Raw genomic sequence first — 20117 nt, 5'->3', positions numbered from 1 at the left:
TTGTTCATGATGTAAATTCTGAGAATTGCAGATTTGGTGTGGTAATTGGTTTTTAATTTTTGCATGTATATGAATGAAAGCAATTTTACTTTCACAAGTGTTTACTGTGTTACTGTGTTTACATGGTTTAGGCTTTTTTTTCTTTTCAGTTTTCGGGAAGATGTTGCAAAAGGTTTTGAGTATCTATTACCTAAGTGTGTAATAAACTTGCTAATTATACTCATCTTGACCTAGTGTTTTTATTTTTTTATATCTGATTTTCATATTTTTTAACACTACTCTTTTTTTGGATATTTTCTGTTTAGATTTCCTATAACTTCTTGAATTTATTTTAATAAAAGTTTTAGAGAAAATTTAGTTTATTTAGTTACATTGCAATTATATTTCGATGAAGTATTTATTGTATTTTACCATAATTTCTTTTCATCTCTATCTTATCCATAAATATGCTTCTCTTTTAATTACTCATATGGCTTATTTGAGACTTCACCTATCTTTCTTTAACAGCACTGTCAGAAACTTACCTAATTAATTGATCTGTTCAAAGAAACAAATTTTCGCTTTTGTGATCCTATATCATATATTTATTTTCTCTTTCATTATTGCGATTCTTTTTCTGTGTTATGTCATTCCTTCTACTTTCTTGCATATATTTTACCTACTAAAGTTGGACTCTAATCTGATTAACTTTGTCTTTTTTATTAACACATTTAAGTTTCTCAATATCTAAATACCAGTTTAGCTGCTTCCCACAAATTTTTATGTATGGTATATTCACTTTATCCCATTTTAACTAAGGACTATTTCTTCCTGGACAAGTTGATTATTTAGAAATGGGTTAGATGCTCTCCAAGTTATATGTCTTAAATATTCTAATTTAGTTGAATTTAAATAAAAGACTTATAAATAAGAGGTTAAATAAGGTTCTTAGGCTGAGGCTAACTCTAAAATTTGTTGAGATTGGCTTCACGGTATTGTACATGACCAATTTTATATATACTTTCCTTTGGGCTTGTAAAAAATGCATTTTGTGGGGTGCTTGTGTGGCTCAGTCAGTTGAGCGGCTGCCTTCGGCTCGGGTCATGATCCCAGAGTCCTGAAACGAAGCCCTCCGTCCAGCTCCACGCTCAGCGCCCCCACTTGTGCTCTGCCCCTCCCCGCACTGGTGCTCTCTATCTTTCTCAAATAAATAAATAAAAATTATAAAAAAATGCATTTAGTAAGTCATCGATTATAACTCTCTGCATATGACTTTTAGGTAAACTTTGTTAGGATATTCCAATATTCTACAACATACTATTTAAATAATTGGTTTATAAATCACTAAGAGAAGAAACAAGATCATTTTCTATGTGCATTTTTCAAATGCTTCTTATAACTGTCAATTCTTGCTTCTATTACTTTGAACCTACTTGTGAAGGAATACAAATTTAGAATTATGACATATTTCCTAGTGTATTGAATTTTTCTATCCTCATATAATTGCTTTTTTATCTCTAATAATGCCTTTTGGCCTATAGAGAAAGTCTATTTTCCAGACATGCTTTGGTATTCACCTGGAATATAATTTTCCAGCCTTTTCATTCAGGCTTTCTTTGTCCTTATATTATAGGTATGTATGTTTTAAATAACTATAATAGACATGGATATGTTACATTAGTTAGCAAATTAAGTCCATTTACATTTATGGAAATTACACATAATTGTAGCTTTATTTCTATCATTTTATACTGTGCATTTTATTTATCCTTCTTTTTCAAAGTATCTTGAATTTCTCCTGTTTTTCTTGTTTTCGTAAATTGAGGGTTTTTAAAAATTTATCTAATTTTTTTTTACTTTTTATAATTTAAAGTTGGATGTAGTTGCTAGTTTTGATCAATAACCTTAAAAAGTTAATTGGCATATTTAACCACATTCTAATTGTAATCAATATCTTTATCTTATTCCCAAACATAATGACTTGTATTTTTGCTGTAATTATCTCTCCTACATAACAAATTATTTTTTTAACAATTTATATTCACATTATTTGTTCTCATTGAATTAAATGTTGCTATTAATGTTTTAAACGGTTGATATTTGTTTAGATTTACCAACATGATTACTAATATTTTTGTTAAACATTTCTGATTGGATTATTAATGTTCCTATTATCCTTTTTCTTGAAGGTTATTGTTTACTTTACAGAAGGTGTGTTAGTAGAAAACACTAAATTTTAGTTTGAAAATATCTTATTCTGAAAAGATGGCTTCGCTAAGTATGCAACTCTAGGTTGGCAACTATTTTTCCTTAGCACTTTTTACTTGCTATTCACTATTTTTGGTTCTCCTCTTGCTATTGAGAAGGCATTTGCCAGGGAAATTTTTATTTTATGTTAAATTTCCCTTTGTTAGCACTCATTCAAGGTAGTTTTGGGGCTTTGTTATTTATGTGTAGAAATAGAATGAGTTTTGGAATAAGTGTCAGCCAGAGAGGATTTGTTTGCAGATTCTTGGTGGCTGGGATGCTGCCAGACTTTGATAGTTTAAGTTAATTTTGTAGCTTAGTATTTTATAAACCAAGAAGGTAGTAAACATTTGAAATAAATTGGTGTAACTATAAGCCCACTGTTATGGTTCCTAAGAAATCATAGTCTGAAACAAGTAAGTTACTCTCTGTTGAAAACAGTTAATTTTGAGAACACTTTTTAGTGAGAATATTTTGTCCTCGTGGGTCCCGGATTCATGTGAAGATTGCATTTCAGACACTTTATTTTAGTTTCTCCTTATGTCTTTTGCTTTACCATTTAATCAGGAACTTATTTATGCAGATCCAAAAATGCTGTGGGGAAATTGCATTTTCTGTACAAGTTTATCACTCTGTTGTGTAACTTTCTTGTTTCGTGTTCTTTGTTTTTATTTATGATTTGCTTTGTTTTGCTTGTTGCTTCTGTTTTTGACCTAGGGAATTTGTTTACCTTCTTTGGGACTCTGGTATGCATTTAAATATATGTTTTTAGTAATTCACCCAGCATTTCTAAATATTCTGTATGTGGAGCCTTTCCTGGATTAATCTGTCCACTATATTACCAGCTACTGAAGTATAAAATCTGTTTTTTTTTTTTTTCACTTAGTAGCATGTTAATTATCTTTTCTATTTTGATACATAAGAATTATGCTTCATTTTCATTTCTTCTGAGTAGAAACTCCCAATATGGACATTGAGAGTTTTAATTAGTCATTTCTCCTGTGATGGGCACCTAAGTTATAAGACTATAATGAAGCCCTAATAACATGTGCCCTCTTGTGTAAAAGTGGAAATGTTTCTCTATATTAGAGACAGGAATTTTGGAATTATAGAGTATGCTCATTTTCTATTTTAGTGAACTTCCATATTGCTTGGTCTCCTTACTTTGAAGCCAGCATCCTTTTCCCTGAGGTCACAGCAATAGTCTCAAAGCTAAAGACTGTGGCTTAGCAAATGGATGAAATATCATGCCACATTTTTCTTTTAAATATACCTGATCACCATTAGTTAGTATGCTTGCCCATATCAGCTGGCCATTTAAATTGCCATTCCTTTTTAAATACCTATTTTCATCATTCATCAATTATGTTTTTTGTGTTTTCCGTGATAATCTGATCAAGTTTATACTTTCTTCATATCAGTGTTCTGTTTGTAATGTTTTGCATTATTCTTTCTCAGTCATGCACTTAATCTGCATCCATTCATTATGTCTATTTAAGGGCATACAATGAAGAGCAAAGATTATTCTGTGCTGGGTTCACAATGATTGTAGATTTTTGGCCAATATTTTGCTCTGTTGAACTGAAGTGGCCTTTACTCGTTCAGAACAAAGACAAAACAAAATGAAAAACTGAAGAGAATTTAATGGATTATGATGAGCATTTCTCCTTTTGTAATTTCTGAAAAGCTGTCAGTGCTCCTTGCATGTCTTTAAGTCCTTCTGATGATGGTCATATACTAGGTAGGCTGCTCTGAGGTAAAGATGGGGGTGGGCATTCTTAAATTTGTTTGGCTTTTGTTCTTGTTCACTGTCCTTTTGTGACAGCTTCCCATTCTTTTTGTCACTCCACTGTCAGGATTCTAGAGAAAGTTCACTCTGTAAACTGACACATTAACCTTATAACTACAATGTTTGTTCACTCTTGACAGTCCACAAAAAAGTATTCTTTTGTTTTTTTTCCATTAGAAACATACTTAATAGTCAAAAGCTTCCCTGGAGCTTTAAATCCTTCCAACGAATGAAAAAAAGCCCACAAAATTACAGAACTGTTATTTCAGTTAATGTCTGAACCTGCAATCTTAAATAGCATGCAGAAAGACTTGTCATAAGAATGTATTTGCTCTTCATATAATATTACCCCCCACCCCACCAAAAAAAAAAAAAAAGAGCCCATACTAGATCTTTTAAGCTCCCTTCAGACAGAACTGTAAATAAAAATCAACGCTAAGGAAATGAACTCATCTTAACTACATCTACTACAACTCTATTTCCAAGTAAGATCACATTCTTTGGTACAGGGATTTGGACTTCAATATATGAATTTGGGGTTTCACAATTCAACTCATAACAACTTAAAACAAAAATGTTAACACTATGGGTTTGGTTTATTTTATTATTCCTGAACTCGATGTCAATGAACTTAAGTTTTACTTTATTCTTCAGATAAAGTTTGAAATGCTTCCTATTTTTTTTTTTTGTCTTTCGGTGGATAATTTCTACTAACCTATCTTCAAGATCACTGGTCTTTCTCAGCTCCATCCCCTATATTGTTAACATGTTAAAGGACTAATTCAGCTTCATATCTCTTCTCTCTCTCTCTCTCTCTTTTTGGTATCTCTTATCCTATCTTTTTCATATCTCTTAACATTTCTGTCTCTCTGCTGAAATTCCCCAGCCTGTCCATCTACTCAGTTAGATGATTTATCATAATAACAGTTTCCTTACTGTTGTTATGTGGTCATTCCAACATCTAAGTATTCTCAGCCAGTTTCTGTTGATTGCTTTATTATTTAGTATGGGTTGTATTTTTCTTTTCTTTGTTCCCCTAGCTTTACTGAAATATTATTGACATATAATATGTAAGTTTAAGGTGAACAATGTGATGATTTGATGCACCTATATATTGCAAAATGATTGCTAAAATTAGGTGGGCTTTTTTCTTGTTTTGTGCTTATGTATCTCATAATTTTTGATGGAAAATCACTGATATGTGTAATGAATATTATCTATTCCCCAAATAGATGGAGGAGGGTGGAAGATTGAATCAATCCAATCAGGAGTTAAGTTGGCTTCAGTTTCATTTACCTCCAGTGTGTTACAGGTTTAGTGGTGGGTTGTTAACTTGTGTTTCGAGTGAACTCTGGGCTATCCAGAAAGATTTTCTCAATGTTCCATCTCCTCTTTTCAATTTTGATGATCCCTATATGCCTGTCTGCTTGTGTCTCAGAGAGAATATTTCTCAGTGGTCCTGCCTCTCTCCCACTCCCAATCCCCACTGTAAATCATTGGCTCAGTGTCTTCTAGGCTGGCCCTATGCCTCCTTTCTCAGCATCCCTGCTTCTGTTTGCATTGGCAAACAAACTCTGACTTTTATCTACAATTGATCTTAGGCAGGGTTTTCTTGTTTATCCCTTAGAAGCAATAGATGTTTTTTGGTGTTAGTGCAGAATCCTGGGCCTCAGAATTTTCCTTCTATCCTCTCTCAGTGGTAGATGATTCTGCTTGTGCTTCTCTAAAACAGTATATTTTTGCTTCTGTTGAAAGATCTTTGCCTAGAGGCAGACAGATTGTTTTTTAATCCTTCTTCATACTTTGTAGGAACAAGAAGCTGTTGATTCATCAGAAAGAAGAGAGAAGGATTTAGGGAAACTGACATAGCTTTGTGTCTTCCCCAGATGCTGGCAATCATTTGCATTCCTCAACCTCTGTGACATCTGTCCTCATTCTTCTGCCACCGTGCCCTCAAACTTTCCATTGGCGCCCTTCCATAAGTGAGCTTGGGACTGAATATTAATTTCCTTGTGTCTAGGGAGCTATTTGAAACAGACATGCTAACCTACACTTGGTCTAAGTATTCAGTAAATTGTAGCTGATTTCTTCTTATACATTTTTAGGGAGGCCATCTCTTTCTCTTATGCTCTACCAATGATAGTTTCTCATTTCTCTTTAGATGGGATTTTTTCTCCTTGGAATTTGGTTCACCTGTTGTCTTATGACCTCAGATTTCCAATGAACTCAAAAAAGCTATTTTGTAAATTATCTGGCTTTTTCTCATTGAGTGAGTGTGACATTTTTACACTTTTTCATTTTCTAAGAGTAGAACCCTTATTATCCTTTTAATGTCTATAGTGACGTCCCCATTTTCTGTTTTATATGCTTATTTATATTATCTCCTTTTGTGTTCACCAGTCCTGGTAGGTGTTTATCAATTTTATTATTCACCTTAAAGGAGTAATTTGGCTTCATTATTTATCTCTACTTTGGGGTATGTTTTGTAAGCTTGTCATTTTTATATTTCCCTTGTATTTTTCAGATAAAATTTTCTCTCCTTTTTCTAGTTTTTAGAGTTGAAAGCTTAAGTTGTTGATTTTAAGTTTTTTATTCTCCAAAACAAGCATTAAAAGTGTGAAATTTCCCTCCAAAGATGGCCTTTAGCTGCATCATATAAATTGTGATTCCATTACCCTTGAGTTTGAAATACTTCCTTGCAGTTTCTTCCTTGACTCATAGATTTTATTTGAAATATGATTTTATTTCTAAAATCTGGGTATTTTATTTGTATCTTGTTTTTATTGCTTCATAATTTAATTCCATTGTGGTCTGAGGACATTTCAGTATTTTCAAATGCATTAATTCTTGCCTTACATATCAGCATATGGTTTATTGTGGTGAATAATCCATTTGGACTTGAAAAAGATGTATTTTGCATTTATAAGTGTGGAGTTCTGTGAATGTTATTTAGTCTAGTTTGGGTGCTAATATTCTCTTTTTTACTGTTTTCTTTTGTCCACTTAATCTATCAATTAAGATAAGGGTGAAAATATGAAAATACATTTGTGAATTTTTAAACTTCTGTGTATTTTGTCAATTTTTGCTTCTATTATAGACATTTAAGAAGATGAGGAATTGATCCTTTTATAGTTGTGCTCTGTTCCACTTTATTACTAGTAAGAGTCTTTGCCTCAAATTCTACTTATGGTTAATATTTGCATGATATATAGTTTTCTATTCTTTGCTTTTTTTTTTTTTAAATTGAAGCTTTATATTTTTAGAATAGTTTTAGTTTCATAGCAAAATTGCAGTGAGGGTACAGCAACTTCCCATATATCCCTGCCCCCACATATGCAGAGCCTCCCTCATTATCAACAACTGCCACCAGAGTGGTACATTCATTACAATTGATGAACTTACAGTGACACATCATTGTCACCCAAAGCCCATAGTTTACATCAGGGGTCACTCTTGGTGTTCCACATTGTATGCATTTGGGCAAATGTATAATTACATGTATTAATCATTATGTATCATTCGGAGTGTTTTCACTGCCCTAAAAGTCCTTTGTGCTCTGCCTATTCATCCCCACCCCACCCTCATAACCCTTATCAACCACTAATCCTTTTACTGTCTCCATAGTTTTGTTGTTTCCAGAATGTCATATAGTTGGAGTCAAACAGTATGTAGCCTTTTCAGACTGGCTTGCTTCACTTAGCAATATGCATTCAAGTTTCTTCTGTCTTTCCATGACTTATTGGTTCATATCATTTTAGCTCTGAATGATATTCCTTTGCATGAATGTATCACAGTTTATTTACCCATTCTCCCACTGCATGGTTGCTGGATCATATGGTAAAAATATGTTTAGTTTGGTAAAAACCACCAAACTGCTTTCCAAAGTGGCTGTATCATTTTGTATTCACACAAATAATGAATGAGAGTTCCTGTTGTTCCATATTCTCTCCAGCATTTAGTGTTGACAGTGTTCATATTTTGGACATTCTAATAGGTGTGCAGTGGTAACTCATCGTTCTTTTAATTTGCATTTCCCTGATGCCACATGATCTGGAGTATTTTTTAATCTGTTTATTTGTCATCTGTATATCTTCTCTGGTGAAGTGTTGAGGTGTTTAGCAAATTTTTAAATCAAGTTGTTTGTTTTCTTATTGTTGAGTTTTAAGAGTTCTTTGCAATTTTGGATAACAGTATTTCCCAACATTTGTGATTTGACTAACCCAATATAATCATGGAAAACAGGATATGTATAATATATTAGAGATGGTGTAGAGTGAGACAAAAAGGGAATGTGCACTTGGAAAGATGAAGGAGATAAATAAAGACACAAAAGGAGATTAATAAAGACATGAAAAGAGATGTCAAAATTTTGAATCTTTATGTCTGAAGTGAAGCCACTAGGAAATGGACAAAAAAGAGCAGACCCTGCTAATAGTTATCTAGACTTTTTGTTTTAAAAAGTGGTGTTTAATATTAGAAAAAATAATACATGCCATTACATTATAATGTTAGGTTTTCCTTCCATGTAGTGGTACTTTCTTTCCAGTGACCTACTTCTGTTTTCAGATTATATGTCAGAAAATTAACCTAACCAAAATTTGAGTAACCTATATAGGTATATGAGCTTAAAGGAATAAATCAGGCAAAAACTAAACATCTGTACAACACTGGGACTTATTTTTGCAGAGTATTTTATTTTTATTTATTTATTTTTTATTTTTTATTTTTTTTAAAGATTTTATTTATTTATTTGAGACAGAGAGAATGAGAGAGACAGAGAGAACATGAGAGGGGGGAGGGTCAGAGGGAGAAGCAGGCTCCCTTCTGAGCAGGGAGCCCGATGCGGGACTCGATCCAGGGACTCCAGGATCATGACCTGAGCCGAAGGCAGTCGCTTAACCAACTGAGCCACCCAGGCGCCCTTGCAGAATATTTTAAAAATGATAATTTAAAATAAAGGTATATCAAGAACTCATAAAACTCAGTATCAAAAAATAATTAACAATCTGATTTAAAAAATGGGCAGAAGATGTGAATAAACATTTTTCCAAAGAAGGCATACAGATGAACAACAGGTACATGAAAAGATATTCGACATCACTAATCATGAGGGAAATGCAAATCAAAACCATAATAATATATCACCTGTTAAATGACTATTGTCACAAAGATAAGAAATAACAAGTTTTGGCAAGCATGTGGAGAAAAAAGAACACTTGTGTACTGTTGGTGGGAATGTAAACTGGTGTGACCATTATGGAAAATAGTATGGGGAAGCCTGGGTGGCTCAGTCAGTTAAGCTCTGCCTTCGGCTCAGGTCATGATCCCAGGATTCTGGGATCGAGTTCCGCATCGGGCTCCCTGCTTGGCAGGGATCCTGATTCTTCCTCTGCCTGCTTCTCCCTCTGTCTGCTGCTCCCCCACCTTGTGTTCTCTCTGAAAAATAAATAAATAAATAAAATCTTTAAAATAAAAAGAAAATAGTATGAACATTTATCAAAATATTAAAAAAGAATTATCATATGATCCAGAAATTCCACTTCTGGGTATAAAATAAAAACACAAATTTGAAAAGATATATGCATCTCCATGTTCACTGCTATATTATTTATGACAACCAAGACATGAAAACAACCTAAGTGTCCATTGATGGTTGAATGGATAAACAAAATGCCATAGATATAGATATAGATAAATATAGATATTATTCAGCCATAAAAAAGAATGAAATCTTGCCATTTTTGACAACGTGGATGGATTTTGAGGGCATTATGCTATGTGAAATAAGTCAGACAGAGAATCTAATACCATATGACCTCACTTACAAGCACAATCTATAAAACAAAAAGAAACAAACAAAAAGAAACAGGCTCATACAGAGAACAGATTGTTGGTTGAGGTGTGGGCAAAATGGGTGAAGAGAGTTAAAAGTTGCAAAATAATTAAGTCATGGGGGATGTAATGTACAGCACAGAGACTATAGATACTAATATTGTATTGCATATTTGGAATTTGCTAAAAGAATAGATCTTAAAAGCTCTCATCACAAGAAAATAAATTGTGTAACTATGTGTGGTGATGGATGGACACTAAACTTATTTTGGTGATTATTTTGTGATGTATACAAATATTGAATTGTTATTTTGTACACCTGAAACTAAAATCATGTTATATGTCAATTATACTTCAATAAAATAAAACAAAGCCTAGATTTAAGTGTGACAAGGAAGCGCATTATTTGCTTATTGAATGATAATTATTACTCATTTTATACATTTGTTTTCAAAATGTACCAACTTGGAATAAGACAAAGTTCACTGACATAATGCAATTTTTCTAAAAGTCATATCTATTTTTTTAATTTAATTTAATTTAATTTTATTATGTTGTGTTAGTCACCATACATCACCAGTTTTTGATGCAGTGATCCATGATTCACTGTTTTCGTACAACACCCAGTGCTCCATGCAGTACATGCCCTCCTTAATACCCATCCCTAGGCTAACCCATCCCCCCACCCGCCTCTCCTCTAAAACCCTCAGTTTGTTTCCTGGAGTCCATAGTCTCTCATGGTTCGTCTCTCCCTCCAATTTCCCCCCTTTCATTTTTCCCTTCCTTCTCCTAATGTCCTCCATGCTATTCCTTATGTTCCACAAATAAGTGAAACCATATGATAATTGACTTTCTCTGCTTGACTTATTTCACTTAGCATAATCTCCTCTAGTCCCATCCATGTTGATGTAAAAGTTGGGTGTTCATCCTTTCTGATGGCTGAGTAATATTCCATTGTGTATATGGACCACATCTTCTTTATCCATTCATCTGTTGAAGGGCATCTTGGCTTTTTCCACAGTTTGGCTATTGTGGACATTGCTGCTAATGAACATTGGGGTGCATATGGCCCTTCTTTTCACTACATCTATTTATTAAAGTAAAAATAATTAGCATCTGTTTTCTTTTTTTTTTTTAAGATTTTATTTATTTGCGAGAGAGAGAATGAGAGACAGAGAGCATGAGAGGGAGGAGGGTCAGAGGGAGAAGCAGACTCCCTGCTGAGCAGGGAGCCCGATGTGGAACTCGATTCCGGGACTCCAGGATCATGACCTGATCCGAAGGCAGTCGCTTAACCAACTGAGCCACCCAGATGCCCTAGCATCTATTTTCTTTTCCTGATTCAAGTTAATGAATTTTCTTTTATTGACCTGTTTGTGGGAATGGTTTAAGTGTATTGACTTAGAGTCTTTATGAGGGAAAAACACATAAGAAGAAATAATAAAATAAATAATATAAATAATAATATTATTAATCCTTTAATTCTCATAGCCACATAGCAAAAGTATTTTTGCCTTCATTTTATAGCTGAGAAAATGGGCTTAGTGATCATAAGAAACTGGCTCAGTATTAAAAAAATGAAGCTGGGGTTTGACTACAGATAACTCCAAAACCTGAGCTGTGACCCACACATTTTTCCCCATATTTAACAAAATGAGAAATTCTGACCAATAAAAATCCAAGTTATTTGATACTTTTATTTTTTTATTTAAATTCAATTAATTGACGTATAGTGTATTAGTTTCAGACGTAGAATTCATTGATTCATCAGTTGTATATAAAACCCAGTGCTCATTACATCATGTGCCCTCCTTAATGCCCATCACCCTGTTATCCCATTTCTCCACCCACCTCTCCTCCAGCAACCCGCAGTTTGTTTCCTATGGTTAAGAGTCTCTTATGTTTTGTCACCCTCTCTGATTTTGTCTTGTTTTATTTTTCTTAAGATTTTATTTCTTTATTTATTTTAGAGAGAGAGTGCATGAGCAGTGGGGAGAGAGAGGCAGAGAGAGAAGCAGACTCCCTGCTGAGCAGGGAGCCTGGCACAGGACTTGATCCCAGGACCCCAGGATCATGACCTGAGCTGAAGGCAGACCCTTAACCGACTGAGCCACCCAGGTGCCCCAACGTCTTGTGTTATTTTTCCCTCACTTACTCTATGCTCCTCTGTTTTGTTTCTTAAATTCCACAGATGAGTGAAATCATATAATTATCTTTCTCTGATTGACTTATTTCGCTTAGCATAATACCCTCTAATTCCATTCACGGTGTTGTAAATGGAAAGATTTCTTTTTCTTTTCTTTTTTTTGATGGCTAATATTCCATTGTATATGTATACCCCATCTTTATCCATTCATCAGTCAATGGACATCTGGGCTCTTTCCAGTTTGGCTATTGTGGACATTGCTGCTATAAACATTGGGGTGCAGGTGCCCTTTCAGTTCAATACATTTGTATCTTTGGGGTATATACCTAGTAGTGCATTTGCTGTGTCATAGGGTACCTCTATTTTTAACTAATTGAGGAACCTCCATACTGTTTTCCCGAGTGGCTGTACCAGCCTGCATTCCCACTAACAGTGTAAGGGGGCTCCCTTTTCTCTGCAATCTCACCAACATTTGTTGTTTCCTTACTTGTTAATTTTAGCCATGCTGACTGGTGTGTGGTGGTATCTAATTGGGGTTTTGATTTGTATTTCCCTGATCCCGAGTGTTGAGCATTTTTTCATGTATCTGTTGGCCATTTGTATGTCTTCTTTAGAGAAATGTCTATTCATGTCTTCTGCCCATTTCTTGACTGGATTATTTATTCTTTGGGTGTTGAGTTTGGTAAGTTCTTTATAGTCTTTGGATACTAACCCTTTATCTGATAAGTCATTTGCGTATAACACCCAGTGCTCCATGCAATACATGCCCTCCTTAATACCCATCACTGGGCTCACCCATCCCCTTCCCCCCTCTAAAACCCTCAGTCTGAGTCCTGGTGTGTCTGTTTTGTGCCAGTACCATACTGTCTTGATGATTACAGCTTTGTATATAGCTTGAAGTCTGGGATTATAATGTCTCCAGCTTTGGTTTTCTTTTTCAAAATGACTCTGGCTATTCGAGGTCTTTTCTGGTTCAATACAAATTTTAGGATTATTTGTTCTGGCTCTGTGAAAAATGTTGATGGTATTTTGATAGGGATTGCATTGAATGTGTAGATTGCTCTAGGTAGCATAGACATTTTAACAATATTTATTCTTCTAATCCATGAGCATGGAACGTTTTTCCATTTCCTTGTGTCTTCCTCAATTTCTTTCATGAATGTTTTATAGTTTTCAGAGTATAGATCCTTTACCTCTTTGGTTAGGTTTATTCCTAGGTATCTTATGGTTTGGGGTGTGATTATAAATGGGATCAATTCCTTAATTTCTCTTTCTCCTGTTTCATTGTTACTGTCTGGAAATGCAACTGATTTCTGTGCATTGATTTTGTATCTTGCCACTTTTCTGACTTCCTATATGAGTTCTAGCAATTTTGGGGTGGAGTCTTTTGGGTTTTCCACATAGAGTATCATGTCATCTGTGAGAGTGAGAGTTTAAATTCTTCTTTGCCTATTTGAATGTCTTTTATTTCTTTTTGTTGTCTGATTGTTGAGGCTAGGACTTCTAGTACTATGTTGAATAGCAGTGGTGAGAGTGGACATCCCTGTCACGTTCATGTTCCTGACCTTAGGGGGAAAGCCCTCAGTTTTTCCCCATTGATAATGATATTTGCTGTGGGCTTTTCGTATATGGCTTTTATGATATTGAGGTATGTTCCTTCTATCCCTACACTGTGTAGAGTTTTAATCAAGAAATAATGCTATATTTTGTCAAATGCTTTTTCTGCATCTATTGAGAAGATTATATGGTTCTTGTCATTTCTTTTATTAATGTATTGTATCATATTGATTGATTTATAGATGTTGAACCACTTGCATCCCAGGAATAAATCCCACTTGGTCCTGGTGAATAATCCTTTTAATGTACTATTGCATCTTATTGGCTAGTATTTTGTTGAGTATTTTGGCATCCCTGTTCATCAGGGATATTCATCTATAATTCTCCTTTTTGGTGGGATATTTGTCTGGTTTTGGGATCCAGGTAATGTTGGCCTTATAGGGTTTGGAAGTTTTCCTTCTATTTCTATTTCTTGGAACAGCTTCAGAATAGACATTAATTCTTCTTTAAATGTTTGGTAGAATTCTCCTGGGAAGCTATCTGGCCCTGGACTCTTGTGTGTTGGGAGATTTTTTATTACTGCTTCAATTTCCTTGCTGGTTATGGGTCTTTTCATGTTTTCTATTTCTTCCTGTTTCAGTTTTGGTAGTTTATACATCTCTAGAAATGCATCATTTCTTCTAGATTGCCTAATTTGTTGCCATATAGTTGCTCATAATATGTTCTTATAATTGTTTTTATTTCTTTGGTGTTGGTTGTGATCTCTTCTCTTTCATTCATGATTTTATTAATTTGTGTCTTCCTCTTTTCTTTTTGATAAGTCTGGCTAGGGGTTTATCAATCTTATTAACTCTTTCAAAGAACCAGCTCCTAGTTTCGTTGATCTGTTCTACTGTTCTTTTGGTTTCTATTGCACTGCTTTCTGCTCTAATCTTTATTAATTCTCTTCCTGATTGGTTTAGGCGTTATTTGCTGTTCTTTCTCCAGCTCCTTTAGGTGTATGGTTATGTTGTGTATTTGAGACTTTTCTTGTTTCTTGAGAAAGGCTTGTGTGCTTTCTATTTCCCTCTTACAGCCACCTTTGTTGTATCCCAAAGGTTTTGAACAGTTGTGTTTTCATTTTCAATTGTTTCCATGAATTTATTTAATTCTTTAATTTCCTGGACCCATTCATTCTTTAGTAGGATTCTCTTTAACCTCCAACTATTTGAGTTCTTTCAAGTTTCCTCTTGTGATTGAGTTCCAGTTTCAAAGCACTGTGGTCTGAAAATATGTAGGGAATGATCCTAATTTTTGATACTGGTTGAGACCTGATTTGTGACCCAGTATGTGATCTATTTTGGAGAATGTTCCATGTGCAATTGAGAAGATGGTGTATTCTGTTGCTTTAGGATGGAATGCCCTGAATGTATCTGTAAAGTTCATCTGGTCCAGTGTGTCATTCAAAACCTTTGTTTCCTTGTTGATTTTCTGCTTAGATTATCTGTCCATTGCTGTGAGTGGGATGTAAAATCCCCTACTATTATTGTATCATTATCAATATATTTCTTTAATTTTGTTATTAATTGGTTTGTATAATTGGCTGCTCCAATGTTAGAAGCATAAATATTTACAATTGTTAGATCTTCTTGTTGGATAGGCCCTTTAAGTATGATATAGTGTCCCTCTTCATCTCTTACTATAGTCTTTATTTATTTTATTTATTTTTTAAAAGATTTTATTTATTTATCTGAGAGAGAGAATGAGTGAGAGAGAGCACATGAGCAGGGGAAGAGGGAGAGGAGAAGTAAACTCCCCTGCTGAGGAGGGAGCCCAATGCAGGGCTTGATCCCAGAACCCTAGGATCATGATTTGGGCTGAAGGAGATGCTTAACCAACTGAGCCACCCAGACACCCCTACAGTCTTTGGTTTAAAATCTAATTTGTCTGATATAAGGATTACTGCCCCAGCTTTCTTTTGATGTCCATTAGCATGATAAATCATTCCCCACCCCATCACTTTCAATCTTGAGGTGTCTTTGGGTCTAAAATGAATCTCTTGCCGACAGCATATCAATGGGTCTTGTTTTTTTATCCAATCTGATACCCTGTGTCTTTTTATTGGGACCTTTAGCTCATTTACATTCAGAGTAACTATTGAAAGATATGAAGTTAGTGCCATTGTATTACCTGTAAAGTCACTGTTTCTGTATATTGTCTCTGTTCCTTTCTGGTCTGTGTTACTTTTGGGATCTCTCTTTGCTTAAAGGACCCCCTTTAATATTTCTTGCAGGGGTGGTTTAGTGATCACAAATTCTTCTGCTACCAGCCTTATGTTTCTACTTCTGTAGGTTAAGGACCTCTTGTCCCAAGCTGCTTTCAGGATTTTCTCTTTGTCTCCGAGATTTGCAAGCTTTACTATTATATGTGGAGGCATTGACCTATTTTTATTGATTTTGAGAGGGGGTTCTCTTGAATGCCTGTTTCCTTCCCCATAGTAGGGAAGTTCTCAGCTATAATTTGCTCAAATATACCTTCTGCCCCCCTCTTTCTCTCTTTCCTCTTCCTCTGGGACCCCAATTATTCTAATATTGTTTTGCTTTATGGTATCGCTGATTTCTCAAATCCTCCCCTTATAATCCAGGAGATGTTTATCTCTCTTTTCCTCAGTTTCTTTACTCTCTGTTATTTTATCTTCTATGTCATTGATTCTCTCTTCTGCCTCATTTATCCTAGCAGTTAGAGCCTCCATTTCTGATTGCATCTCATTAAGAGCCTTTTTTTATTTTGACTTGATAAGATTTTAGTTATTTTATTTCTCTAGAAAGGGATTCTCTAATGTTTCTATGCTTTTTTTCAAGCCCAGCTAATATCTTTATAATCATTATTCTGAATTCTAGCTCTTACATTTTATTAATATCCACATTTATTAAGTCTCTGGCAGTTAGTACTGCCTCTTGTTCTTTTTTCTGGGGTGAGTATTTATATCTTGTCATTTTGTCCAGAGAAGAATAGATGACTGAGAGAACAAAATACAAAAATATCAACCAATGACTGCAGCAAAATAAACACTAAACAAATCAGAAGAGATCGGAAACCAAAAAAGGAAAAAAAAAGGGGGGGGGGGGAGAGAAAATATAATCAAACAAGTGAATGAAATAGGGTAATACACTAGGTCCTGGGTGTATTTTAGTCTGTTTGTTAGAAGAAACTAGATCCCAAAATTGTAAATAAAGAAAAACATACATATATATACACACAAAAATAAAATTGAATACAACGAAAGGAAGCCAAAAATGAAGAATATATATATAAAATGTAAATGTAAAAATGAAAATTAAAAAAAGACTTGAAAAAAGAGTTGATAAAATAAGAAACTAGTTGAAAAGAAAAAAGAAAAAAGAAATTTTAAACTGAAAGTCTAAAGAATCATGAGAAAAAAACCTTGAATTCTATACAATGTTTTCCCCTAGTGCTGGAGTTTTGCAGTTCTGTGAGATTGGTAAACTTGGTTTTAGTCATTCTGGTCTTCTGGGGGAAGGGCCTACTGTGCTGATTTTCAGGAGTCTTTGCCCTGGGCAGAGTTGCACCGCCCTTGCCAGGGGGCCAGGCTAAGTAAGCAATTCTGGATTGCACTATGCGGCTTTTGTTCCCTAAAGGTTTTTCGTGCCACTTTATAGGATGAGAATGAAGATGGTGGCCTCCCAATCTCTAGCCCTGGAGCCAAAAGCTCAGGGCCCCATTCATCAGTGCACCCTCAGGAAAAAGCAGTCAATTGCTCTTGTCTCCCTGGTCTCTGACCATACTCCATGCTCAACCAGCCTATGACTGAGCATTTCTGTCTTAGGCTTACGACCCTGCTTCAAGTCTCCAAACCCTGCAGACTTCTGTGATGCACACTCATGCCATTCCACTTGGGGAGGAAGGGGTGTCTTGTGGTGGTTCTGCTGCTTGCTGTGCCCCTGCTCAGAGAGCAGTCCAGCTGGAATTCACAGTTTATGGCAACCCTGAGCTGAGAGCCCACTCCTCGGTTTGCTGATTGCAGCTGGCTTCCCAGCTCCAATGCCTGGGAACTCTGCTGCTCTCCGGCACCCCATGCTTTCTATGACCCTGGGGTATCCTGAGACCACACTGTAGCACCTAGGATTCTACCCTGCTTCACCACATGAGTGCCTTTGAGGCAGGGACATCCCTCACTAGAGCGGACTTCTAAAAGTTCTGATTTTACTCTCCACTGCTGTATCATTTTCCAGCTGATGGAGGCTCCCTCCCCCCATAGTTTATCTTCCAATATATTGCCTCGGACTCACTTCTCTGTATCTCCTACCTTGCAGAAAGTGGTCGCTTTTCTATTTGTAGAATTGTAGCAATTCTTTCCTTAGATCTTATATTGAGTTCACGGGTGTTCAGAATGATTTGATAGCTATCTACCAGAATTCCAGGGACCAGAGGAAACTCGGGTCCCTTATTCCTCTACCGTCTTCCCGAAGCCCTTGATACTTTTATTTATTGAGAGGCAACAGAATAAATTTTAGTGCACAGGCTCTTGTCCTCAGGCTGCTTAGGCTCAACTGTGCCTCAGTTCTATGACCAGCTGTGTGAATGTGGACAAGCTAAGGAAACACTCTGCCTCCATTTCTCACCCATAACACATGGGACAAAAACAGATCTTTCTTCTCAGTAACCCTGTAAATATTAAATACGTTAATACATATAAAACAACTAGAAGAAATGCCTAACCTGTAAGCATTTAGTAAATGTAAGTTTTTGTCATACTTACTAAATTTAATCCTTTTCATATTGTCTAAGTAGAAAGCTAAATTTCCATGTAATCAAACAGAATCTCAAGGGTAATAACTGAAGAAACAGATAATTAATAAAAAATATTTTTGCAAAGTTATGTTTCCCAGTTGTAAACCCAAGTTGCTGAGCTTAAATGCATAATGACTCTTGGGATTCTGGCAAAACTCTCTACCCAATTTTACACACTTGTTGTTTGTGATCAGATATGATTGTGATCAGAAGTTAATTAATAATATTTTAATTAATGCATTAATAAATCATGTTAATGCAATATATTAATATAATATAAAAATTCCTATTTAGACTTCAAGTAAAGTTATACTTCAATTAAAATTTATACTTAAGTAATGTACTCTTTATTTTTAAGGGAAAAAATTCTTAAAGGATAGGTCTTTGAGATAATCAAATGACCTGGGCATGTGGAGTCTTTGGATCTGGGCTGGGCTCTCATAGAAAAATGGGTACATCTTAACTTGCCTTCTCTGTGTGCTTCACTCTCTTTATCTATTGAATAGCCATGGAAATACCTGCCCACCTCCCTCAAGTGGCTTTTGTTCATATGAGATGAAATAAGTTGAAGCGCTTTGTAAAATATAAAGCACATGGAAAAATTATGGGCTTAATAATAATAATACAGAGATGTGTGTTGAAAACATTTCAACAACTAGGTCAGAAAAATTATTAGCTCCAAGAGCAGAAAGTGTGACACAGACTTCTTAGTCATCCAATTATCCCATGATAATACAGATATAAATCCATCTTTCTACATCGTTTTCAAAGACTCATAAAAGAAAACTTCTCACCTTTAATCAAAGCTTTTGATAAGGCAGTATTTTCCAAAACCATCTAAATTCATTGTGAGATGATACAGTAAGCACATTTTGTATATCCATCTAAAAAGGGATGCATTAATGTAAACTATAAAATAATTGGCATGCTGCAACAAGGGATGCCAAATAAATTATTAATTTCCTTCATATATAAATATTTCTTACAAATTAATTTTTTAAAACTAGAGTTGATATTAGTTCTTTTTTGTCTACCTGATGTATCTTCTTTTGACAAAGTGACCTCATTTCTATTGCCATGATTCTGGTAAGTTACTAGTCATTGTACTCCAACCCCCAATCAAAAAAATGGTCAAATAACCCATGCAAATAAATCAAATTCTCTTCTGAGATTTGAAGGGACTTGGCAGGCATTTGGAGATATGTCACATGATGTTTCTTGTCTCTGGTTTTGAATCTCAGAGCTATCTTGGTGCCCATCCATCAAGAACCCTGGTTATTCATCTCTTCCTGAATCTGTAAATTACTCTCTATTATATCACTAAGTTGTTTTTTACATTTTCAGCATTAGTTATCCAGAATTGCTTTACATTGTGGGCAAAGAGGAAACTTTACTCAAAGTGACCAAAAAAATAAAATATTTCCATATGTAATTTATAAAGCAGGAAAATAAATGGTATTAAAGAACAAAATAGCTAACCTTATTAGTAATCAAAGGTATGCAATAAAATCAGTAAGTTGGATCTTTATTAAGAACCCTACAATCATTCCCAACCTATTTCATACAAAGTAAAAGCCAAATTTTAACAGTTCATAACCCTTATTAATATCCCGACATCTACAGGTGTCACCTACTTTCCTCTACCTGTCTCACCTCTGGCCTCCTTGCTATTTCTCAATTACACCAGGCATACTACAGTCTTCGAACTTTACCTCAAGCTATTCCTCTGTCTCTAGCTACCTCCTTGGCCAGCATGCTCATGTCTCTCTCTCCTTA

This window comes from Mirounga leonina, unplaced genomic scaffold (genome assembly GCF_011800145.1).
Source record: "Mirounga leonina isolate KUSES-001 unplaced genomic scaffold, KU_Mleo_1.0 Mir_53, whole genome shotgun sequence".
Classification (NCBI taxonomy): domain Eukaryota; kingdom Metazoa; phylum Chordata; class Mammalia; order Carnivora; family Phocidae; genus Mirounga; species Mirounga leonina.
The sequence above is the reverse complement of the archived record's forward strand: the minus strand, read 5'-3'. Positions refer to the sequence as shown.